The sequence below is a fragment of the Podarcis erhardii genome (genome assembly GCF_964252035.2).
Source record: "Podarcis erhardii genome assembly, chromosome: 4".
NCBI classification, from domain to species: domain Eukaryota; kingdom Metazoa; phylum Chordata; class Lepidosauria; order Squamata; family Lacertidae; genus Podarcis; species Podarcis erhardii.
Genome location: NC_138508.1, coordinates 7041181 through 7067540, shown reverse-complemented (window position 1 = coordinate 7067540; position 26360 = coordinate 7041181). Strand labels below are relative to the sequence as shown.

The following is a 26360-nucleotide window of genomic DNA, read 5'->3' as shown; positions in this document are numbered from 1 at the left end:
GCCCTTTTCCCTGCAAGCTCTTCCTCTGGTTTCTGGCCAAGGGAGGGAGATGCTCAGAGTCCAGCCAAGAGCCTCACCCCCCAAAAGGATATCTGGGCATGGGCGGAGCCAGGGGGGCAGCTGCCCCCTAAATCCATAAAAAATAATAGAAATCTGAGGTTCTGCCAAGCGAGAGAGGGCTGAGCTGGAGGGACTCGGCTTGGCAAGGGTTAACGGGAAGTGAGCTGCCTTCCTAGAGAGGCCAGGAAGCAAGAGGGGGCAGGTCCTCCAGAGCCAAGGCCCCTCCCTCCCTCCCCAGTCCTTTCCTTGCTTGGGGGTCTCTCCTGCAAGGGCTGCCTCGCTGTCCCCTCCTGGGATCTGGTGAGTCTCCTCTCTCTCCCCCCAGAGGGTGCAGTGGGGAGACGGGGGGGGGGGTCCCAGGGCTGCAGCAGGGGAGGAGGCCTGGGGGGCCTGATCCGGGAGGGGCCAGGTCTGCCACGCTCTCCTTCCTGGAGATCAGAGGATCCCAAACTCATCTGGCCCTCCGCCCCCCCCCCCTTTCAGAAAAAAATCTCCCTTCTTTAAACAAAGGAGTCCCTTGGATTTAACTCTGTGTGACATCGCTCAGCCTCATTGCACAACAGAGGAAACATGTGCAAATGGTTTTCCAAAGCTGGACGAGGAGGGGGACTAGCCCCCCCCCCAAAAGAACAACAGGGAGAAAGGAAGGAAAGGTGGGGAAGAAAGGCCAAGAACAAAGAGAGGGATCCCAGCCCATAGTCTGGCTGCTGCATTGCGGACCAGTTTCCCAGTCGTCTCCAAGGGCAGCTCCCCACGGAGGCCACTGCAGCAATCCCCTCGCACCCAGAACATGGCATCCCAGGACCACATCCTCGCTGTCCCAAAGGGATTGTTGCTGGCAAAGCAGCCGGAAATGGGCGCTGCTACTCACCAAGCCTCCAGGGACCTTGGCGTGAATGCCTGTCTGTGTGTGTGTTAAGCTATCTAACAGAATAATAATAATAAATTACCCGCCTAAATTTCAAGGGAGATGTCTTTGGCCCTGCCCGTTTGGCCCTCAGGGGGTTGATCAGATACATCCCTGGCCCTCATAGTAAACAAAAAGGGACCCCACCCCAGGAGTCTGTCTGCAGAGCGGCAGAGTCCAAGTGCAAGAAAAGGAGACAGAAGCAGGGGAGTGGGGGGGAGCAACTCCTGAGGACCCCCGGGTGAGAACCCCCATTAGACCAAGCATCCATTTTTCACAAGATACAAATGACTCCCTTCTCAGTCGGTTCTGACTTCATACATTGACTGGAAGGCAGCAGAAACCAGGTTGATTAATCTCCCAGAAATCCCTTCAGTTGCCTCCACATTTTGCATTGCTAGAAGGCTAGAGATTTAGTTCTTCTCCTCTTCCTCCTCTTTCTTTTCAAAAAGATAGCTCCTGGTCTCAGATGCGGTGCAGTCCAGCCCTGGTTCCCAGCAAGACTCATCCATGCTTGCTCAGGGAACCATTCCCCCTCCTCACACACAAATTCTGTAACAGAACAATGTATTTGCTTTTTAGGATATGCTACAGCTTCTCATTTAGAAGGGCAGAAATTGGCAGAAGACCGAAGGGTTCCTTCCAATCTCTCAGAGGCTTCCTGAGAGCACAGATGGATGAACAAGATTCAGCTGGCCCTGGAACAGGAAGAGGCCATGCCAGCCAAACTGGGAGCAGTGGGCGATTCTGGGAAAACCCAGTGCAGAAGATCCTGGGTGAGGTGCACACCCTCCGCTCAGAGGTGCAGAGCCAGCAGATGAGGCAGTTCTGCTGCCAGGAGGCCAAAGGACCCCGAGAGGTTTGCAGTCGACTCTACCACTTTTGCCACCAGTGGCTGAAGCCAGAAAGGCACACGAAAGCTGAGATGCTGGACCTAGTGATCTTGGAGCAGTTCCTGGCTGTCCTTCCCCCGGAGATGGAGAGCTGGGTGAGGGAATGCGGAGCGGAGACCAGTTCCCAGGCGGTGGCCCTGGCTGAAGGTTTCCTCCTGAGTCTGGCAGAGGAGAGGAAGCAGGTGAGAGAGACTTTCCTCTGGTTACTCCCAAGGGGCTCCAAACAGGACAGAGAACATCCCATAATGGTCTGCTGATGGCCCATCCTTTTTCTGGGAAAGCATCTATGGAATGAGATCTCACACCCTTCAAGTCTTTGTCATTCTCTTTCTAGTATTTCTCCCCTTTCTCTGTTTTGAATCCTTGTTTCTTTCTCAGGGAAAGGATCTCTTTGCAGAAATGGACCTGGATTCCTGTGCGGCAGAGAGGCCTCCGTTGGACACCAGAGAGAGGCCACTGGGTAAGGAGGAAGGTGGTTTTTCTCCGTTTGGTCTCATTCTGTTGGTTTTCCAACTCATCTGGGGGTTCTTTTCATCTTGCTTTGGGGGTAGACAGTTGGGGGAAAGGGTCCAGAGGGGGGGAGATGTATTTTTGCACCACAAACATATGAAATGGGCACAAACATCCAAATGCTCTCAGCAGATAAGGCTTTCTCAAAGGCACATCTGCAGTTAGAGATGCCCTGTTTCACCTGTGAGAGAAGCAGGCACTCCTGGCATCCTGTTTACCTTTTATCTTTTGCAGGTGACAGAGTGATCCCAGGAAGACTTCCTGATCCGCCTTTTCATGGGGGCAGAAGGGAAGCAGTGGCTGTGGAATCAGATCAGGTATGGGGAAGCTGCCTTGTGGGGACAGAGGCTGAGGGATGGAGCAATGTCATGGACTGGTTGGGCACAGAGAAATGGTGGGAGGAAGCAGCCGGGGAACCAGGAAGGGAAGACGGCTCAGAGCCGAAGGAGTGGAGGTGGAGGGAGGATGAGCGGGAAGAGGGGCAAGAGGGAGAAGCCTGGGAAGAGGAGGTGTCAGAAGCTGAAGGGGTAACAGGGCTTAGTGAGCTGGGAGACTCTGTGGCAGAATGCAGTGCAGAATCAGAGGCAGAAGAGGAAGGAGGCGAGTGGGAGGAGGGAGGTCGAGAGGCAGAGGTGAGTCAGGATAAGTAAGAGCCACCGGTGGCTCCCTCTCCTTTTGCCAGAAGCCGCCCTCCCTGCTTGTCTCTCAGACCCAGGAGACCCCCCTGCATTGCAGGAATCTCTGCTAGATCATCCAAGACAGATGCCCATCCAAAAGAGGCTTATTTTATTTCTAGATTGATAACTGAATGCAAAAATTGGTTTCTAAGCAGTGGACAAATGAGAACAAATAGTGGCCTGGATTCACCTAACCAGCCCCATCTACTGCAAAATGGGGCTTGCTCCACATTCCTCCCCCTCTCCATGCCCCCATGACCCCCTTGGATTTGGCTCTAGGGCATTGGGAGGGAACTCCCCAGAACAGCTCAGGAGGAGAGGAGAAGGTGGATCCTTCCTTTGGGTAAACTGGAATGCTTGCCTAGGCAGAATGACTTGAAAAACACAAGGTGGAGTACCATCTATTTGCGCAGAAACGAATACCCATAATTAAAATGCAGGTTAAAATAAGCATCCATAATTAAAATGTGCAGCAAAGCAATCGTATTAAAACAACACCACAATGTACAGGAAGGAAACAACAGAGCATTGTGGAGCACATCATATTTCTGCTGTCTCAGAGGAAGATATTTCCCTTTTTCTTTTAGGGTCCAGTGTGCTTTGAAGATATTGCTGTTCGTTTCACGGATGAGGAATGGGCGTTGCTGGATCCTGACCAGAGAGCTCTGCATAAGGACGTCATGGAGGAGAATCGTGGGATCCTGGCCTCTCTTGGTAAGGCTCCCTGTGGGAATGTTATAGCTGCCTGGAAATTCAAAGCATACCTCTATGGGACCAACCTCATATATTTTCACGGAGCTCAACCGTGGCCCCTATATCACCTGGGAACCTAACACCCCCACAATAAACAGTAAATTACAGTTTTTTCTTTGAAGAATCTTCCTCAAATTATTCATTTTTCTACCATGATTGTATTAGGATATTGATGTTCCGTTCCACCTAAACAGATGTGTGGAGCTATTTTATGTCACATGTCTGTTTACATTCCAGCACAGCTTGCTGGGAACTTCCGTTTGTGTATAGCTTTTGCCTCATCCTTCCTGCTCTTAGACATGAAGGAGAGCAGTCATGCTTTTCTTTGTCTTGATCTATGCTGAATAAACTGCTTGTAAATATGCTTTACATATTCCTCTGTCCACCCTTCTTTTTTTTAAAAAAAACACATTTTATTAGTTTTTACAATATCAACGACAAACAAAAATATAAAACAAACAAAACATAACAAACATAAATCATAACCTTATTGAAAATAAGTTATTTACTTTGTAAAACGACTTCCTCGTTCCCCCTTAGTTGAATTTCATTGCATATCCTTATAACGGTTTTCCAAATCCCAATTTTAATACCCTTTAAATTAAACATTAACATCTTTAAATCTTCTCCTTCTTGTATTAAACATATTATTTGATCAGTTAACATAAATACAATCCTAAACCCATTAAGTATGTGGGCGCCATTTCCAGTTATTTTAGCTTAACAAATTTAGCTAAATAATCATTAAATTTCTTCCATTCTTCGTGGTGCTCCTCCTCCTTCTGGTCGCGGACTCTTCCGGTTAGATCAGCTAGCTCCATAAAATCCATCATCTTCATCTGCCATTCTTCTACTGTTGGTAATTCTTGAGTTTTCCACTTTTTAGCTAACAAAATACGAGCCGCAGTTGTTGCATACAAAAACAGATTAACATCTTTCTTGGGCAATTCCGAAACTGTTATTCCAAGAAGAAAGGCCTCTGGTTCCTTTATAAATGTATATTTCAACATTTTTTTCAATTCGTTATAAATCTTTTCCCAGAAGTCTTTCACCTTGGAGCAGGTCCACCACATATGAAAGAATGTTCCTTCCTTTTCTTTACATTTCCAACATATATTATCACAATTATGATACATCTTTGCTAATTTTACAGGAGTCAAATACCATCTATACATCATTTTCATAATATTTTCCTTTAACAAAGTACATGCGGTGAACTTAACCCCTTTCTTCCACAATCTTTCCCAGTCCTCAAACATTATGTTATGTCCTAAATCTCTTGCCCCATCTATCATCACCAATTTAACTTGTTCATCTTTCGTATGCCACTCCAGCAAAAGCTTGTACATTTTAGATCAGTTTTTACCTTCAGTATCTAACAACTCCATCTCCAACTTAGATTTTTCCAAGGCAAAACCATTTTTCTTATCCAGTTTATACAATTCATTAATCTGGTGGTAATGTAGCCAATTTTGCTTATCTTTAATTTGCTCAAATGGTCCTAATTTATAACCTTCCTCTTCTATTAATAAATCATAATATCTCAACCATTTGGTATCCATATTTAATTTTTTTCTGGGCTTTTGCCTCCATTCTGGGCTTTTGCCTTCTGGGCGTCTTTCTTTCTAAAAGGTCTTTGTATTTTATCCAAACATTATACAACGATTTCCGAATTATATGATTTTTATTTTTATTTTTTTTATTAATATTTATTAAAGATTTTCAAATATAACAGAAAAAGAAAAACATCCAAATTTAAAACCTTATTTTCAATGGCATCTTTCCAGGACTTCCCCTCCCCTCCCCCTCTTGTATTCCAATTCTTTCAAATAAATTCAACAAATTCTTACCCCAAGTTTTAAAATTATTATCATTGTCCCAACTTAAAAAAAATTTCCCATCCCCTAAAATCGACCTGTTCCCTTCCACGAGTTCCCCTCTTTAATATGCAATACAGATTAATGTAAAAAAAAATATAAAAAAGAATAAAATGTAATTTAAAACCCTTTGGATTCCAGATTTCCCTCCCCCCTTTCCCGGTTGCGTTCCCAATGTCCGTCAATGTCTACTGTCATCCTGGAGCTCCCACATCTAAACCATAGTCTTTCACCAGTCCGCTTTGCCGTCTTTTTAATAGTCTTTGCCGTCTTTTGGTCATCTTTAGTTTCGAATGTCCAATCTTGGAAGGATTCTGTCTCAAAAAGGTCCATTTTTTCCATCCAGATCTTTGTACTTAAGAGTAAAAACTCCAATTTTATTTCTTTAGACCTTTCAGATCTGGATGTCCCAAATGTTCCCACTTCCAACTTTGTCCAATTCTTGTTGTTCTTGTTGATCTCTCTCCCCCCTTTTTTTTCTTTTTTTCCCTGCTCTCCTGCACAAATGTTCTAATTCCAAAAGCTTCTAATTCCTCTGCAGAGGCTTTGTTATTCAGGAACAAAACATTACGTCAAGTCCCTTCCATACTTCAGTAGATAAATCTATTGTCTCCTTTAGTGTATAGACCTCTGTAGACAAAATAGTGTTCCATTTCTGCAGTTTCCCAGGAGATAAAAAGTCCTATTCAAATTCCATGCCAGCAATACTTGTAGTGTCCCACAGCTCCTCTAGAGGGATTATGGTAACTCAGTTTCCTTCCCGATCACACCCAACAGTCAAAATAACTTATTATTCCTTGTTTTAAACAATTTATATCCAATTTGTAACAAATGTAACCGGCAAAGTCCTCGTAACAAAGTTCTCTTTTTGTTCTTCCGCTTTGACAGCTCCTTTGACAGCTGTCAAAACCTCTATTTCTCCTCTCCCGGCGCTCTCACGGATCGCTCCCGGGGTTTCCGGGGGGGGGGGTGCATTTTAATTCACATTCCACTTTTCTCCTCCAGCCCAGTCTTGTAATTTTCCATCGCGAAATTAATGACTTTATCAAAATAAGGTTGCACTCGATCCAGTTGTCAAATCCTTTGCTTTAACTCCTCTACAACGGGGGAGGCTGACTTCCTTTTTGCACCTCCCCCGCTCGCTCCGAATTTTTTTTTAAAAAAAATCCCCTTTTTAATCCAAGTTCCAATTACTCACGGGTTATTCTTTTAAGTCCAAATTTTCAATGGAAGAAGCCAGCGCTCTCCGTCGAATGGCATGCGGCTTCGCTCGGCAGGGAAAGCGGAGGACTCATCGCACCCCCCCATCACCCGCTCCGCAGCCTTTAAAAAGGCTCCTTCGCGGGTCGGGGGGGCGCAAACGGTGCCCGCCGAGTCACCATGCCCATGGGTTTCAGCGCCCATGGTTTTTGAGGGTCCCCGCGTCGCCGGCGCGGTAGGACCCAGCCCCTGCCGAGCAGGCTCCCTCCGGAGCTCGGAGGGAGTCCGCCATTTGGCGATGGCGCCAACCCGGAAGGCCTGAATTATATGATTTTTAAATGCTTTATGGGCTTTTACTTTATCATACCACAAATATGCATGCCAACCAAACACATTATCAAATCCCTCCAAATCTAGTAAATCTGTATCTCCTAATTTCATCCATTGTTTAATCCAAAAAAGTGTGGCAGCTTCAAAATAGATTTTTAAGTCTGACAGAGAGAATCCCCCTCTTTCTTTGGAATCAGTAATTTGCATTTAATTCTGGGTTTCCTCCCCTTCCACCCTTCTGTCGCAAAGAGTTAATTACTCTGCTGATTAGAGGGTGCTCCAGCTTCTGAAGAGTTCTGAAGCTGCGGGTCGTTGTTTGATGCTGTTCTGCGGACCGGAGTTTGCCCGGTTACCGGTCGGTGGGCTGGAGCCAGCTGGGAGCCTGCCAAATGCCCCCGCTTCCCTTGGACGCATCCCAAGAGATTGGGCTGGTCTGAACTTCCCAGGCCACCTTCACCGTCAGCTTCAGAATTGTTAGGAAAGCTAAGTAGCTTCAGGTTTTGGTTTTTGCTCTTGTCAGTCTTGGGTTGACCAAAGAGACGACTGGCAGCGAAGCTCAGGTGCTGCCAGCCAGAGAAGAAGCAGGCCTAGGGAGAGGAGAGTTAGCAGCGGAAGGCCGAGAGGAGGAGGAGAGGAACTGTCATCTGAGCTCTGAACAAAGGGGAGAAGAAAAAGAGAGACAGAGTGACAGACAGCTGTGTGAGAGCTACAGGAGTGAGTCAGAGGCTGGAATGCAGGAAGCATTCTCTGCCAAATCTCGTAGGATCTGAGCGCAAAAGATACTGGAAGAGAAGGTGGGGGCTTCCGTGCTGGGGAAGGGGGAGGAGCTCAGTCTGGGCAACTCCATCTTGTGGGGAGGACGAAGAGTAGAGGAGCTCCGTCCAAGTTTGTTGTTTTAGCAGTAAATCTGAAATTATTAACAGCCAGAGTCGTCTCACGTTTGTGGGAGAGACCAAGCCATAACAAGGACTGACATTGGAGATGGAGGGGATGCCATGACTGGGCCAAACAAAATTCATCCCAGAGAAGAGCTAGGCTTATGGAATCTCAGGTAGTAGTAGCAGTGATGAGGATGAGGATGATGATACAGTGGTACCTCGGTTTACAAACTTAATTTTTTCCAGAACAGGTACCACTGTAGTAATAATAATAATTTTTTGTAATGGCTTGGCTCTCCCACAGAAGCGAGACACTGGCAGTAATTATCTCGGGTTTATTGCTCAAACACATAAATCACTCCGGAGCTCCTTCACTCCGTGTCTGACTTCAAGTTTGCAGTTGCCAAGTCTAAACTCCGCCCCTTCCTCTTCCAAGAGGGGGAAAAAACCCTTTCACTTCCGCTCTTTCCCCTCCTCTCACTGACCTTTTTGCGCCTTCGAGTTTTTGGGCTAGCCATTCCTGGCCTCTCCCCTTCTGTCTCTGAGCTAAGATTGGTATTTTGTGGATCTTTGCTACCTGCTGCCTGCTCTATGTTCTCTGAAGCTCTGCCACTCGGCTGCCCCCCCCCCCCACATTCCAGCTCACATTCCAGTGTCCTTATCTCTCTTTGCCTGCTTTCATACATTCCAGTCTCTGTCAGCTCCGGAACAAAGCTGACTGAGTTTCTGATTGGGTTAATGTTTGGGCTATTCCCAAGCCATTCCGGCAGTGGAATAGGATTATCTTGAAAGCACCTTTTTCACACAGCAGCAACAGGACATGGAGCTGAGTCCTGTTGAAATAGAAAATAAATATATAAGTAGGAGGGGGCCGCTAGGGGCGCCTTGGAAGGTGGCGGATATTAACATCTATCCAGCTTGCACGAGGTAATTAGAGGCTGATTATAGGGAGTAAATCAGTCTCCCTCATCTCTCCAGGGGGGAGAGATGCAGTTTTCACTCGCTGTTGCCATAAATCACCCCCGAGTTCGGAAGAAGGAGGGGGTGAGGCACTGGATGCACAACCCTCGGCGGGCCTCGGAACTCCTCCGAAGCTACTTCCAGGAGCGAAACTAGTGTTACTTAAAAGGAAAAAGATTGGTGAAAGATAACGCACAAGCTTCAAGAGAGGCAGGAGGTTTTTATCTCCTAACAATTTTACCACTGAAATGAAGAAGACTGAGACAGAAGATTACATCAAAGAACTACAGACATGCTGGTATGTGGATTGGAGTGCAACAGAACTAAAGGGGGGGGGAATGACTTTTAATCTTTTTTTGCTCTGTGTGATTAACTAATAACCCTCCCTCTTAGAATATCCATCACAGCAACTAATTGGCAAATGGGACTAAAAAGGAACTGTGTGGGAATAATATGAATTTAAAGGTTTTACTCTGTAAAGGATTTGGAAAGAAGGGCTCTCTTTGTGACGCAGTTAGAATGGAGATTTGATACGAGACCTGTGTTGCAGGAGGTTTGGTCTTGGGGAGGGCGAGCCGAAGATTTATTACTTTCGATGAGATTGTGAACTGGAAGGGGCAGCCCTCCTGGAAAAAGACTAATTTACGATGCAACAGGTCGGGAAAGTTAAAGAGCGAGCTTTTGGACTGTATTTCATCAGAACAACAAGAAGGCGATGGCTTGCTTGAGCGGAAATGCCTGGATTATTGGGATTTACGAGAGAGCAGTACAAAGCCCACACAGAAATACAAACAAGACTGTTTCTTTCAACCCACTTGCGGAGCAATTTGGAGGTTAATGAAAAGGAAAATGAGTTATGACAAGGATTTAGAAGAAGGGACTGGAAATATCATTCTTAATATGAAAGCAGCAGAAAATATTCGAGGATTGGACTCCTGCCGATCAAGAAGCATGGGTACCTGTCAGGGAACTGCCATCGGAAAGGCAGGCGGTGGAGGGGCTCTCGGACGCCATGAGAGACTCGGCAGCGGAGGAAGGTACCAGCAGGGGGAGAGAAGGAGCGCAGAGAGAAAGTGAGTCGGAGGGAGGGCTCCGAGAGACTTCTAGTGAAAACAGTGGAGAAGTCTCGGGACCCCCTATAGGTACACCCACTCCTCGCCGGAAACTGTCGCGCCGAGAATCCCGAAGACGCTTTTCCGTTAAGGAACTTTTATGTTGGAGTAGATTCTGCAAACGCCCACTGTCGGATTCTGCCAGCGATTAAGGGAGTCATGTTTAAGGGGCTCCGCTAAAGACAGAGTTTTGAGAACCATGCCCAAGCTCTGAGGGACTAAGCTTTTACACACAAGCAGCTCATCATCCCATCACAGCAATCCGACAGACCCTGAAAGCCGCTTGTGCAAGGAGAGGCATCATGAGCAACCCAACCGGAGCTGGAGACGCAGGAGGAGCTGGAGCGGGTCCAAGCCTGGAAGAAAGGTACAGGGTGTTGGAACTCCAGCTAGTGCTGCAAACGGCGAGGCTCGAAGAGAGGCGGGCTCAGGATGCAGACAAGGGAAAAACCACCCCACTCGCAAGAAAGGTGCCAGGGTTGGTGCAAAAGTTTGGGGGTGATCCCAGAAATTATCAAGCCTTTAGAACAGAGATGCAATACGCCCTCAATCTGCAGTTTGATGACTTTCCCGATGAGGAATCGAGAGTGGCGTTTGTCATTGGGCATCTCGAAGGGGGGGGCGAAAGACTGGGTGAGGCCCCTGATGGCGGCGAATAATGACGCTCTAAAAGACTCGAGAAAGTTTTTTTGCACCATGGACCTGATGTTTTCAAGCGAGATTGAGCAAGGGGTGGTGCGCAGACAGTTGATGGCGTGTAAACAGGGAAACCGATCCGTCCGAGAGTACTGGACCGAGTTTACCATGCTGATCCATAAATTGGGGTGGGACCTGTCTGCGGATCCGATACAAATGCTGTTCGAAGAAGGGTTATCCTCGGCGGTGAAGGACGAACTTTCCCGCGCACCCAGGGCGGAGTCTATGGACCAGCTGACCAAATCCGCGCTTGCCATAGGAGCACGCCAGGAGGCGAGAGCCTTGGAAAAGCGGGAAGGGAAAGGGGAACGTTGGAGTGAGTTCCGCATTCCAGAGATGCCAGAGCAGCATTCCCCGCCAGTAGAACCGATGGAGATTGGGACAGCGCGTGCGCACGGAGTTTCAAACACCAACGAAGGGCGGAAGAAGGAGGGAAAGAGCGCCAAGAAATGTTTCCTCTGCCAACAGCCAGGTCACTTTGCCAGAGTCTGCCCTCAAAGGAAGGGATGGCAAGGAATGGCGGGAGCTGTTGGGGGTGAAGAGGAGGGGGTTAAGGAGCAGGTAAAAGCCAACGCCTGGTTGCCAGCATCGGGGCACAGCAGCCAGGCCAAGGATCAGTGAATGTGCCCAAGCCTGAACCCCCAAGACCAGCGCTTGTCGTAGAGGTGGTGCTAGAGCTACCAAACGGACATCCGCTAAAGATAAAGGCGCTATTGGACTCAGGCAGCTCCTGCAATTTTATGAGCAAGGAGTTTGCAGCTGAACACCAGATACAGACTATCCCTTTAAGTAACCCTTTGCAGGTGACAGCGATTGATGGGAGGGAACTGTTGGGTGGAGAAGTTAACCAACAAACTGTCCCCATGATAATGAAGGTGGCAAGACACACGGAGGTGATAGCGTTTAATGTGGCCACCCTGGGAGGAGCGCCCATCATATTGGGAATGAGGTGGCTAGCACTACATGATCCGCTAGTGGGATGGCACCAGCGGGTAGTTTCCTTTGGGTCAGCACATTGCCTAGCACACTGCAGGGGGGGGGAGGCTCAGGGAGGAGCCCAGGCCACTCTAGCAGGGATGGAAGTAACAGATAAAGGGAAGGTACCACGACAATACGCCGACCTGGGTAACGTCTTTAGCGAAAGAGAAGCAGATAAACTGCCCCCGCATAGACCCTTTGACTGTCAAATTAACCTACTCCCAGGAGCCCAGCTACCAGTGGGCAAGCTGTATGCCATGTCCGACAAGGAGATGCAGGAGTTAAGGGAGTTCATTGACAAGAACCTCAAACGAGGTTTCATCAGGGAGTCACGAGCGGTGGGGGGCAGTCCAGTGTTCTTTGTGGACAAAAAAGACACGGATAAACCCAGGTTGGTAGTGGATTACCGGGTCGTAAATGCAGTGTCTGAACCCGTGACTTTCCCCATGCCCAGAATCGATGACATTTTGACCCGAGTGAGGAAGGGGAAAATTTTTACCCAACTGGACCTGAGGGGGGCGTATAACCTGATACGAATGAGAAAGGGAGACGAATGGAAAACTACCATGTTCACCCCCTTGGGGGCCTTTGAGTACCTCATTATGCCCTTCGGTCTACAGGGGGGCTCAGCCTGTTTTCAATCATTCATGAATCACGTCCTGGGACCTTTACTGTACAAAAACTGTGTGGCATTCTTAGATGACGTATTGGAGTACTCAGAGAATGAGGAGCAGCATGTGCAGGACGTAAGAGAGGTACTGAGCAGACTGCAAGCAAACCAGCTGTGGGTGAAACTGGAGAAGTGTCAGTTTCATACCTGAGAGGTGGAATTCCTGGGGTACCGTTTGTCAGACAAGGGATTGGCCATGGATCCCAGCAAGGTTCAAGCGGTGCTGGAATGGAAGACACCGAGAACAAAGAAGGACGTGCAAAGGTTCCTGGGGTTTGGAAACTTCTACCGGAAGTTCATCAAGAACTTCGCCCACTTAACGGCGCCCATCACTGATTGTCTCAGCAGCAAGAAGAAAGTTGTCTGGACGGAAGAGGCGCAGCGAGCGTTCGAAAAGCTAAAGAAGGCGTTCGCGTCGGAAGAACAACTTTTGCACGTGGATCTGCAGCAACCGATGAGAGTAGAAACAGACGCATCAGACCGAGCGGTGGGGGCGGTGCTTCTTCAGCCGGGAAAGGATACGTCGGAATGGAGACCGTGTGCCTTCTTCTCACGGAAATTGAACAAATCCGAGAGGAACTACACCGTGTACGACCGAGAACTACTCGCCATTCATGAAGCGTTCCGGAGATGGTGGCACTTGCTGATTGGAGCACAGCACAAGGTCCAAGTGTGCACCGACCACAAAAATCTAGAATACTGGAGAACTGCCCGAGTATTGAACCAGAGACAAGTGAGATGGGCCCAGGAGTTCTCCAAATTCCATTTTGAAATTTGCTACGTGCCAGGGCCGGAGAATGTCAGAGCGGACGCTCTCTCTCGAAAACCAGAGTATTTAGAGGGGGAGGGAGCGCCAGAGGAGAGACATATCATCCCCGAGGACCACTGGGTGTGTGGGGCCGCATTGGTAGGGCCGAGAGAACTGGTAGAGGGAACCGAGAACGATGAATACGCCCAAGATAAGCTCAGAGGACTCCGGGGAGGTGGAGAGAACACGGGGGTTTGAGGAAAGGAACGGAGCGTTGTATTACAAGGGGGCACTGTACATACCCGAAGGAGAACTGAGGGGCCGGATACTCAAACAATTGCACGACAGCCCCACAGCAGGGCACTTCGGGCAACACAAAACCATGTGGTTGGTTACCAGGGAGTTTTGGTGGCCCAAGGTGAGGGAAGACGTAAGGGAATATGTAAGGGGGTGCGACCGCTGCCAGCGGGCAAAAGGGGAGAGGCTGGCACCGGTGGGGCTACTGGAACCCTTACCCACACCAGAAAGGCCATGGGAGGCAGTATTCATAGATTTTATGACGGATCTGCCAAAATCCAAAGGGAAAACAGCTGTCATGGTGGTGGTAGACCTATTAACCAAGATGTGCCACTTTATAGCCTGTTCGCATGCGGTCACAGCGGAGGAAACCGCCCAGTTGGTTGTAAAACATATTTTTAGGTTGCATGGCGCCCCCTTGAGGGTGGTCTCAGACCGCGGGAAACAATTTACTTCCAGGTTCTGGAGGAAGCTCATGAGCTTACAGCACGTAGAGGTCAATTTTTCGACTGCCCGGCACCCAGAAACCAATGGGCAGGCGGAAAGGGCAAACGGGATTTTACAACAATACCTGAGGTGTTATGTAAATGACAGAGAAAATGATTGGGTAGATAAGTTGGCACTGGCAGAATTTGCCTACAACAACGCGGAGAATGTGTCCACAGGGATGAGTCCATTCCTGGCTAATTATGGGTGTCATCCCAGAGCATTTCCAGGAGAAGGAGGGGAAAGATGGAGTGTCCCGGCAGCGGAACACTTTGTAGAAGAAATGGAAGCGATCCACCGGCAACTCCAACTTAATTTAGAGAGGGCCAAAGAAGAATACAAGAAGCAAGCAGACAGAAACAGACGGGAAGGTGAAACCATAAGGGTGGGGGACCGGGTGTGGTTGTCCACCCAAGGGCTGCCGTTCAAGGGCGGGTGTAAGAAATTGAAACCTAAACGACTGGGACCATTTGAGGTGATACAACAGGTCAACCCAGTGGCATTCAAACTCAGGTTGCCCAACCACATGAAACTACACCCAGTATTTCACAGGTCCTTACTGTCGCCGTACTGAGAGGGGCGGGAGTGGGGGGGACGTGAGAGGAAGGTTACACAGACACCAGTCATAGAAGAAAGGGAACGCAACAATCATGTGGCAGAAATCGTTGATTCCAGGTGGAAGGGGAATCAGGTGGAGTATTTGGTAGAATGGGAAGGGGAACCGGAGTCAGAGAACACATGGGTACCGGCAGAAGAGGTCAATGATGAGGTTTTAATAGAAACGTTTCATCGACGGTTCCCAAGGAAACCTCAGCCGGTGACACGGTTCAGGAGGGAACACTTCGGCACCACCGATGAGGAAGAGGAGTTCGAAGGGTTCCCAGAATCAGGGCTGGAAGAGGGAATAGACTCCGATGAGGAGGAGTACTCAGGAAGAAGAAACGGGAGTCAGTGGAGAGATGTTTTCGAGTCCTCTGACGAGGAGGGAGGTTCTTTCCGGGGGTTTCCATCCTCACCGCCCGTAGAGGAGGGGGCGGGAGGGGGTGAAGGGGGCCCTGGAGGGGAGGTGGATGTCAGGGAACTGCCATCGGAAAGGCAGGCAGTGGAGGGGCTCTCGGACGCCATGAGAGACTCGGCAGCGGAGGAAGGTACCAGCAGGGGGAGAGAAGGAGCGCAGAGAGAAAGTGAGTCGGAGGGAGGGCTCCGAGAGACTTCTAGTGAAAACAGTGGAGAAGTCTCGGGACCCCCTATAGGTACACCCACTCCTCGCCGGAAACTGTCGCGCCGAGAATCCCGAAGACGCGTTTCCGTTAAGGAACTTTTATGTTGGAGTAGATTCCGCAAACGCCCACTGTCGGATTCTGCCAGCGATTAAGGGAGTCATGTTTAAGGGGGCTCCGCTAAAGACAGAGTTTTGAGAACCATGCCCAAGCTCTGAGGGACTAAGCTTTTACGCACAAGCAGCTCATCATCCCATCACAGTACCCCCCACAAAAATTTATAATTTGGAAAATAATTGGATTATGTATTGTTATAATTTGGACTAATTGGTTTGATGTGTTTAATTCGGTAATATGAAACCTAATAAAAGATCACCTGCGGAAGGCTTCAGTTTGGGCTAAAGTATTTCATTTTTTATTTGGGGGCATTTCCATTCCCTTTAATGATGAAAATTCTGCCCACACCTTTTGCTGCCATACAACCTCAGATCATCACACTATCTGGGTGTTTCACGGTTGGTGTAATGCAAGTAGCATGTAAATCTTCTCTGATTCTTCCCCTTGTGTATTTCATGGCATCACTACCAAGCAAGGAGATTTGGGTCACATCCCTCCAAAAACATTGTCCCATTGTTCCGCGTCCAATTAACATGGGTTTAATCTTTTCAACCTTTGCGGTGGGCCACTAGGGGGCGCATAGGAAGATGGCCGACAAAAACATCTCTCCGACCCACAGGAGGTAATTTGGAGGCTATGTTGGGAGTAATTAGGCTCCCTACACACTCAAGACGGTGAGTGGGGCCGTTTGCCTGCTGTGCCCAATATCACCCCCGAATTTTTGAGGGGGATGGGGGCATTAGGCACAAAACCCCTCCTGTGGGATCTCGGCACTCCTGGACGCTGTCTCTGACCTGCGCCACTAGCTGCAAGAACTTCAAAAGAAACAATTTGGCACGAAGGAATGCACATGCTTCAGGAAATGAGGAGGAGTGAAGACTGCAACAGAAGAGGTCTCTGGAAAAATAAGATTTAAATTATGAGAAGACATGTCAAGATACGGTATGGCAAAGGACTGAAGGGGGAGGGGAAAAATGTTTTATTTTCCTACTTATGTGATTAAACCCAAGAATCCCCTCCCTTCAAGAGGCAAAAGCCAGAAATGAGAAAAGGAGCAATGTAGCAGCGAGCTGCAGCTGGCTGGAAAGCCAAACAGGATGTTGATGTTTGGGACTGTACCATGGGAGCAAAGGGGCAGTCTATTCACTGTACTGAGCACCAGATGTTAGCTCAGAGTGTCATCTGATCTGTACTGGAAGTACAGGGGTGGAGTTTCTCTCTCTGCTGTTGGTGTTTGGAGAGTGCAGACATGTTTCTCTGTACTGCTGCATAGACAGAAATAAAGGCATGTAAATAAATTTCTGTTTGTCTCTTTCCCCCTCCTGGGGAATGCAGGGAGGAGGGAAGAGTGTTGTGTTCTTCTCATGTTTGAGGAGGATCGCCGATAGAGACCCCGCCTGTCTCCTGCCGGGAGTCGCGGACAGGGAGGTCAACAGTAATCTAAGCCGGGTGCATGGAGAATGGCAAATTCCTCTGACAAGGCTAGAGATTACAACAGTTTTAAGGACTTAAGCTGTGAATCTAAGGCTGTGTGGAGATAAACTTTCGAACCAAAGCATGTTTCTAGAAGACTGTGGAATGTATAAGAGCTTTGTTCTAATTATAATAAATATTTATTAAAGTTTTTAAATATAAATGCACAAATAATAAACAATCTTACTTCTGTCACAAACATAGTTTCATCACTTCTTTGGACTCCCTCGCGTCTCCCGCTCCCATTTACATCGTTAAAAGTTTTTTTCCAAACAAATTATCAACTTGTTTACAATCTCATATCCACTCATTCAAATATAATCTAGCAATTCTTCCAAAAAATTTTATATTTTCTTTAGTCTCACTTATCATCAAATTTAAATCTAATTTAGTGGTGGCCAATTTTTTATAATCTAGCATCCTTCTTAACATTCAACCAAATTACAATGTTTTTGTAGATACATCTTAAATTTCTTCCAGTCTTCCTCCATCTTCTCTTCTCCCAGGTCTCGGATTCTGCCAGTCATCTCGGCCAGTTGCATATAGTCCATCAGCTGCATTTGCCACTCTTCCAGTGTGGGTAGATCTTGAGTTTTCCAGTTTTTTGCGATGAGTATCCTTGCTGCCGTTGTTGCATACATAAAGAATGTTCGGTCCTTCTTTAGCACCTTCTGGCCGACAATACCCAGAAGGAAGGCCTCTGGTTTCTTAGTAAAGGTATACTTAAATACCTTTTTCAGCTCATTATATATCATTTCCCAGAAGGCCTTCACCCTAGGGCATGTCCACCAGAGGTGAAAGAATGTTCCTTCATTTTCTTTACATTTCCAACATTTATTATCAGACGAATGGTATATTTTGGCAAGTTTAACTGGGGTCATGTACCATCTATATATCATTTTCATTACATTTTCCTTCAGAGCATTACATGCGGTGAAGTTCAGCTCAGTGGTCCACAACCTTTCCCAATCCTCAAACATAATGTTATGCCCAATGTCCTGCGCCCACTTTATCATAGCCGATTTTACCATTTCGTCTTGTGTATTCCATTTTAACAGCAAGTTATACATTCTAGATAGTACCTTAGTCTTTGGTTCTAACAATTCTGTTTCTAACTTCGATTTCTCCACCTGGAACCCTAACTTTTTTGTATAAGAGCTTTGTTCTGACACAGTCAAAAATCCCGTCACCATTTTGGGAAGCTCTGTCGGAGGACTAAGTCCGGGAGAAGGAAGAGTGAAAGAGAGCGTTCTTACATCGTGGGAGAAACTCCTCAAAGAGGTCTTAAGAGCGACAGAGCTATAATTTACGAGGGGAAAAGTGATCTTATCTCCGAAGGTGACGATTTATGGGAACCATCTGGAATTGAGGATTGACGACGGGAAATCCATCACTACCAAGCAAGGAGATTTGGGTCACATCCCTCCAAAAACATTGTCCCATTGTTCCGCTGTCCAGTTAACATGGGTTTAATCTTTTCAAGCTTTGCTTGAGAGATTTTCTTTAATCGTTTAGTCGTGTACGACTCTTTGTGACCCCATGGACCAGAGCACGCCAGGTCCTATTGTCTTCCACTGCCTCCCGCAGTTTGGTTAAACTCATGCTTGAGAGATAACAATGGCTTTTTCCTTAGAATTCTAACATTTAGAGCAGTCCTTGCACTCAACTTCACATTACATCTCACCATGTCATCTTGTATACACCAAAATGATTTTCTTCTGTCATGTAGGGACAGTCTCTCTATTCTTCGATCGTCACTTGCCTTTGTGCACCTTTTCCTGCCTTTACCAGTCTGATTTTATAGTTGCTGAGTCTCCTTATACCTCTTCAATAATATTGAAATGCCAGCTTTGGTTAAGTTTTCCCCAATCTTTCATCTAATTTCTTCATAACTGTTGCCCTGTTCACTTAATACTACAATTTTTCATTGCTTTCTGGGTGACCAGTCAACTCTTTGTGCCATTTCTATAATTTTATTATGTTTTACAACCTCACTAAATGAAAGAACAAAAAAAACAAAAACCCAACTTGACAGCAATCACATAACACACTGACAAAAGTCAACCTAAGCAAGTTGTGCTTCCTTTTTCTGGTTATTTGACTATAACATTTGATAGAATATGGGTAATTGAACAACCTTTGTTGAATTGCAGTCTTCATTAAATTATCTTTCCATTAATATATTATTTTATGATATTACTCCAAATGAAGTGGTGTTATAAGCCATCAAAACTCTGAAATACACTTTTTTCCAAAAGTCTTCCACAATTTTGACCACTACTGTATATCAAACAAACCAACATTCAACAACTCATCAGAACATAATAATAAATATGATGGTTAATGACAAACAACACAGGTAATGAACACACACCCAACTCCATTCAGTTCTTCTCCATTTGTTCCTGAGGCTCTAATCCCCTTTTGTCTCCATTGCAGATTGTGATGAATCGAAAATTGAGAACAAAGGTGACCACGATAAAATCCCCAGAGAGGAGAAGCCGCGTAAAAATTTAGAGTGTGGAGAAAGCTGCAATCAGAGCTCCAATTCCACTTCCCATCAACAAAATCTCATTGGAAATAAACTCTATCAGTGCATGGAATGTGGAAAAACCTTCAGCCAAAGCTCCTCTCTTACTTCCCATCAAAGAATTCACACAGGGGAGAAACTCCATCAGTGTGTGGAATGTGGAAAGAGCTTCAGTTGGATCTCCCATCTCACTTCCCATCAAAGAATTCATACAGGGGAAAAACCCTATCAGTGTGTGGAATGTGGAAAGAGCTTCATTCAGAGCTCCTCTCTCACTTCACATCGAAGAATTCATACAGGGGAGAAACCCTATCAGTGTGCGGAATGTGGAAAGAGCTTCAGGAAGAGCTCCGATCTCACTTACCATCAAAGAATTCATACAGGGGAGAAACCCTATCCGTGTGTGGAATGCGGAAAGAGCTTCAGAATGAGCCACGATCTCACTTCCCATAAGAGAATTCATACAGGGGAGAAACCCTATCAGTGTGTGGAATGCGGAAAGAGCTTCAGTCAGATCTCCGGTCTCACTTACCATCAAAGAATTCATAGAGGGGAGAAACCCTATCAGTGTGTGGAATGCGGAAAGAGCTTCAGTCACAGCTCCGGTCTCACTTACCATCAAAGAATTCATACAGGGGAGAAACCCTATCAGTGTGTGGAATGTGGAAAGAGCTTCCCTGAAAGCTCCTCTCTCACTTGCCATCGAAGAATTCATACAGGGGAGAAACCCTATCAGTGTGTGGAATGTGGAAAGAGCTTCCCTGAAAGCTCCTCTCTCACTTCCCATAAGAGAATTCATACAGGGGAGAAACCCTATCAGTGTGTGGAATGCGGAAAGAGCTTCAGAATGAGCCACGATCTCACTTCCCATAAGAGAATTCATACAGGGGAGAAACCCTATCAGTGTGTGGAATGCGGAAAGAGCTTCAGTCACAGCTCCGGTCTCACTTACCATCGAAGAATTCATACAGGGGAGAAACCCTATCTGTGTGTGGAATGTGGAAAGAGCTTCCCTGAAAGCTCCTCTCTCACTTCCCATCGAAGAATTCATACAGGGGAGAAACCCTATCAGTGTGTGGAATGCGGAAAGAGCTTCAGAATGAGCCACGATCTCACTTCCCATAAGAGAATTCATACAGGGGAGAAACCCTATCAGTGTGTGGAATGCGGAAAGAGCTTCAGTCACAGCTCCGGTCTCACTTCCCATCGAAGAATTCATACAGGGGAGAAACCATATCAGTGTGTGGAATGTGGAAAAAGCTTCAGTCAGAGGGGCAATCTTACTTCCCATCAAAGAATCCATACAAAGGTTAGAAAAACCATTTTACAGATTTAGGAGCCAGGCAAATCCACACTTTTTAAACCTGGCCTTTGGCTGATTGACATTTAATGCCCTTTTAAAATGTGGTGTTTTGTGTTTTTATTTTGTTTTTTTATGTTGTAACCTCCTGAGACCTGTGGGTGTAGGGAATAGCTGCCAACTTTCTGCACCACCTATAGTACCCATAGAATTATGGCTTCTACTGGCAACACACAAAGGAGAACAAATGAAAGACAAAACACAATGAGCAGGCAAAAACCTGGAAAGGGCCATACCAAATGGACATCTGTTGTGAAGAGGTCATTTCCCCACTGCTGAACAATGCCACAGGTAGAGGAGATGGAATGCTAGAAGTGTTCTCCCAGGCAAGGGGAGCTGCTGGGAAATTGAACTACGGGCTCAAAATATTACTTTTTTAAAAAAATACCTGCCATTATAGGCATTACAGGCAGAAAGCTGGAGGGTGAGCAGGCCCAGGCTGTGCTGCACCCAAGAGGGGGGGTGAAGGGAGAAGGGAGAAGTGAAGAGACTGAAAGATTTTTCTTCCCGATGCGTTTCCGGTGCAGCTCTGAATTCCATGCGGTCCGGAATTGTCCAGTGGAGGTACAGGATGTCTCCAAGGCTGTTTTCTTTGGCAACCAGATAACAGGAGCTGCCAAGTGTGGGAAGCCTCAAAAGGTCTCAAGGAAACTGGCAGAGACCTGTCGTCACAGTATCATTTGGCTGCTGCTATGGCAACAGTGAAAAACTGCGACCAGGGCCATATGCTGAGCTGGGTGATTGTCAGTGGGGCCAGTCACCACCTGATGTCATTGCTATCTAGTGGTTTTTTGTGGAACTGCAAGGCTGTGAAAACTGAAAGAAGTGTAACTCTTGCAGATGGTTCCAAGCGCTATGTCTGGCTCTGTTTATTGTTCTTTTTTACAGGCGGAGATTGAGGCCTATGTCGTTCCAGAGATGCAGTGCTGTTTCCTTTCTGTTTCCTCTCTTGTCCATGTTGGGTTCAAAGTGTGTTTTGAAAATAATGTTTATTCTATTTCCAGAGGTGGGCGACAACTGGTCAGTGTTGAGTGCAAAGACAGGCTGTTTGTGCTAGAATCGCCTATTGCACGTAAAGGTCCCACTGAGGATGCACAAGCACAGTGTGGTAACCTTCCTATTCATGATGGGTGCCATCATGGCGTTTGGCACCGGAGAATGTCACATATCAACTGGGGGTACGTGAAGAAGGTCCCAGGGTGCACTGAGGGGTGCAAGATGAAGGTATGTGACAAATACCTTGAATGAAGTTGTCTTTGGATGTGCGGCTTGGGTCCTTGTGCCAAACACAGAAAGGGTGGCCCTAGGTCCCAGAGAATGATCCTTTGTGGGTATGAGCCAGGGACCAAGTGGTGGAGATTTGCCTATCTAGAAGGCAATCAGTCTAGGGTTCTAGTCAGCAGGAGTGCTGAGTTCTGTGAGCAGAGTGGGTGGAAATGCATACATGGGAATCCAGACATTCTTTCAGAGAGTCTGCTTGACTCTGCTGATGAAGGAAAGGTAGAAACTGATCCTGCTGCTGAGGCTCAGAGTCCCAACCCAGAGCAGGAACAGGAAAGGGCATCTCCTAAAGCTGTTAAGCTAGAGCCAAAGCGTGCTCCTCCTCACCCACAAGTCCAGTTGAGAAATCCAGAATGCGCAGTAAGTCAGAGGGGAGAGCAAGAACATACTAGTTGGCCCTAGTGGGTCAGAGGGGGTACCTGAGGTTGTGCTGAGGTGTTCAGCTCACACTACTAAAGGAAAACCACCTGAAAGGTTTGAGGTCTCTAGCGTGTGGATTGGTGTGGCTCAGTGTGAACCAGAGAGTATTGAGGAAGTTCAGAAGTTGCCTGAAGAGGAAGCCAGGAAGTGGCAAGAGGCAATGCAGAAGGAAATGAACTCAATGGAGTCTCTAGGTGTGTTCTCCATCACGATGCTGCCAGCAGGCAAGCAGGCCGTGAGCAGCCGCCGGGTTTACCGTCTTAAACCCACAGCAACTGGAGAACCGCAGTACAAGGCTAGACTGGTAGCCAGAGGGTTTACGCAGTGGAACTGCTGCCTTACACTGAGGTGTATGCTCCTACTTCCAGAAGTAAAAGTCTGTGCATGCTCTTAGCCATTGCTGCACAGAGAGGTCATCAGGTGCAGTGGCGTAGCGTGGGGGGTGCAGGGAGGGCCGGCCGCACCGGGCGCAACATCTGGGGTTAGGGCAAATCCACGGGTTAGGGGGCGCAAATCCACGGGTTAGGGGGCGCAAATCCACGGGTTAGGGGGTGCAAATTACTTGCCTTGCCCCGGGTGCTGACAACCCACGCTACGCCACTGATCAGGTGCATCACTTTGATGTGGATGTAGCCTATTTGAGCTCAGACCTCCAGTAGGATCTGTACATGCATCCTCCTCCAGGGCTTGAGAGCAATAGGCCAGATGCAGTGGGGAAGCTTCATAAGTCCATTTACGGTCTGAAGCAATCGGCCAGGAACTGGAACTTGTGTCTGAATGAAGCCTTAGAGAGCATGTGTTTCAAGAGGAGTCTTGCTGATAGCTGCCTGTACCTGAAAGGGTCAGGAGTCACAAGAGGTGGTCTTGATTTTTGTGGATGATACAATCTATGTGGCAAAGACAGGGAAAGAGGTTCAAGGGTTTGCCACAGAGCTTGGAAAACATTTCCAACTCAAAAACCTAGATCCAGTGAAAGTTTACCTAGGCGTCCAGATAGATAGGTCCCAGGACGGAAGCTTCTTGCTCAGTCAGAAAGGCCAGATTGAGCAGTTGCTTGAGAAGTTCAGAATGTCTGAATGTGCAGGGGTCAGTACACCCGTGGAGACAAGCTACATGAAAGACAGTCAGCTAGGGGAATGTGCCAAGTTCGAAAACACTGAGATCTTTCAGTCAGCTCTGGGTAGTTTGCTGTATCTCTCCCAGTGGAGCAGACCAGACATACGCTAGCATTTGCTACCAATCTGCTCAGCAGGGAAGCTACAAGGCCAAGTGTGAGTGCCTGGAATGGTATCAAGAGGATGCTGGGTTACCTGCAGGATACCAAAGATTTCTGTCTCAAACTGTCGGCTAAGGGTGAAACCAAGCTTACGTTCTGAACTGATAGCGACTGGGCGAATCTGGAAGACAGGAAGTCTGTGCCTGGGATGGGAATAAAGTTTGGGGACACTCTAGTTGGGTGGAAGTAGAGTCTCATTGCGCTTTCCTCTACTGAAGCTGAATTCAGTGCATTGTCAGAGCTTTGCAGAGAACTAGAGTTTTACACGTGTTTGGTCCAAGAAATCTGCAGGGATTGTTGTTTGCCCGTCACTGTTTGGGAGGATAATCAACCCTGTCTGAAGTTGGCAGAGTCTGGGCAGTTTAAGGCCAGAACCAAACATTTGGACATACGTTTCCAAAATGTGTGTCAGAATGTCCAGTCAGGCTTGGTGATGCTGAAGTACTGTCCAAGCCAGCAGAATCTGGCAGATGGGTTTACTAAACCTTTTGAGTTTCCAGAGGCACAGTGAATTCTGTGCAGGGTTGTTTTGGGGGTAAGTGTTGATGCTTACGAGCCCCAGCAGTGCAGGACAAGAGGGGGTGTGAGGAGAATCAGAGCTTACAGGGTTAAAACAGCTCAGAGTCTTGTGTTGTGCCCACTGAGGGGTGGAGATCCCTACATGCGGGATCTCTTATTTGTCTTTCTGCTTTCGTTTTCTGACCAAGACGAAAGGAGTAGCGATATCTGCCGCTCCCAGAACGGATGATTTATTTTTGCTTCTGTACATAAATAAAGCTGCTTAGATTAGAAAGTGGCTGTGTATAGATGCTGTTTTCTGCATGCTTACACACACAAGCACAAAGCTGTGTTTCTCTGCTACAAGTCCAGGAAGCTGAGTCGCAGCGTAAGAGTATCGGACTCCACAGGCTCTGGATCGCAGAGCCTAACCCCACAGTTCCTAAGGGACCAAAAAGATAATTGCAGCCTGGATACACTTGCCCAATTCAAACTGATTCCGATTAGAATTTATATAGCCCCATGGTTCTCAACTTTTTTTTTTGAATATTTTTTATTAGGAATTTCAACAGCAATTTATAAAAAACACATCATCCTCATTCCCCCCATTTTCCCCTCCCCCCAGAAAGAAAACCTCCCTTCCCACATTATATTATGACCTATATCTTGTGCCCATTTAATCATGACTGATTTCACCTCTTCATCTTTTGTTTCCCATTCTAGCAGAATGCACCTTTCAGCAACTTCCCTTTCCCTTCTATGACTTCCTTTTGAAATCTAGATCTTGTGTAGCGAAATCATTTCTTATTGTCTTCTTGTAACCAACTCTGAAAATGGTCTTTTATTTCCTCGTAATCTCTTCGTTTCCATTTTCCTTCTTGATCCTTTAACAAGTCAGCATAGGTAAGCCACTTTCCTTTCTTTCCAAGAGGTTTGAGCAGTAAAGCTTCATGTGGTGAAAGCCACCAAGGGGGTTGCTGTTCTTACAAATCTTTATATCTCTCTCATACACTCATTAGTGATTTCAAAATTATATGGTTATAAAAACTTTTATGTACCTTCCCTTTCCCATGCCATAAATATGCGTGCCAGCCAAATCTATTGTCATGTCCTTCCAATTCTAATGCTTCTTGCTTTTCCAACTTCACCCAGTCCCTAATCCATATCAGGCATGCAGCTTCATAATATAATTTAAAGTCTGGGAGGACAAAACCGACTCTGTCTTTTATGTCTGTGAAAAACCATTCTAAAAAGGGCAGTTGTTCAAATTAGTCATTTTAACTCTATAAGGGACCATTCCTGCTAAGTCAAAGCATATACACCTTCATGTATCTGCTGTTTAATGGCTCCTGAAGCTTTGTCTTGGCGAAGTGAATTTGAAACCATTTAAAAATGGATAGAGAAGGTTGGCACACTGCAGAGTGCCAGGTGGAACAAGGAAATGTGGTCATAAATTGATCTAATCTCAATACTGGACTCCGCAATAGTCTGATCTATTAGAAAGCTTAAAATGCATGAGAATCCTCCATTGGGGTGCAGGCAATAAGACACTATACATTGAACATAAAAACAATTATACACAAAAATTGAATCCCCCCTTTGTGAAAATAACATACTGTCAGACACAGCATTCCTACATAATAACACACAACATACTAATGAAATCTCAGTTCCATATCTTGAGGCAATCGTGATCTTTTACATATCTATTCAATCCTGGGGCACCGAGTCTTGAGGTTTAAGAGGTAAGAGAATGTGCTTGCAATTCAACTTTCCCCCCTTTGTCAGCCCCCCCCGTCAGTCTATATCCTTTGGAAAGAGATAGCTGTGGCCACTCTGGTGTCTTTTGTTGTTGTTGCTGCAGGTAATAAATAGTCTTGTGGTCACGAGGAATTGGGCTGAGGGTTTTCCATCGTTGGGTCTGTGTTGACATCTGTAGAAGGGATATCCTGTAAGCGGGAGGGTGGGGCAGGACTTTTGGGACATAAAGACACAGTTATAAAGGTAAGAGGTAAAAGCCAAAAAGGAGAGAATCTCCTTGAGTTTTCTTGGGAAGCCGCAAACAATAAAAATCTTGGCGAGTTAAGCATTTTATTCATTTCAATATTATCACATTTCCATATAATTACGACTGTTATTATATGCTAAAAATA

At 46.7% G+C, this 26360-nt stretch overlaps 1 protein-coding gene and 2 long non-coding RNA genes across 3 annotated transcripts in view; 2 read left to right on the top strand and 1 right to left on the bottom strand.

Moving 5' to 3' along the window:
- LOC309340933 (uncharacterized protein) overlaps positions 1-26360 on the top strand; it is a 151196-nt gene that overhangs the window by 78829 nt on the left and 46007 nt on the right. The gene's annotated exons all lie outside the window — the stretch shown is intronic.
- The window catches only part of LOC309341319, a 29688-nt gene that overhangs the window by 1784 nt on the left and 1544 nt on the right, over positions 1-26360 (bottom strand). The window lies entirely within an intron of this gene.
- On the top strand, positions 21989-24502 carry LOC309341316. Its single transcript, XR_014156203.1, has 2 exons — positions 21989-22853; positions 23042-24502. It is a non-coding gene; the product is annotated as an uncharacterized lncRNA (long non-coding RNA).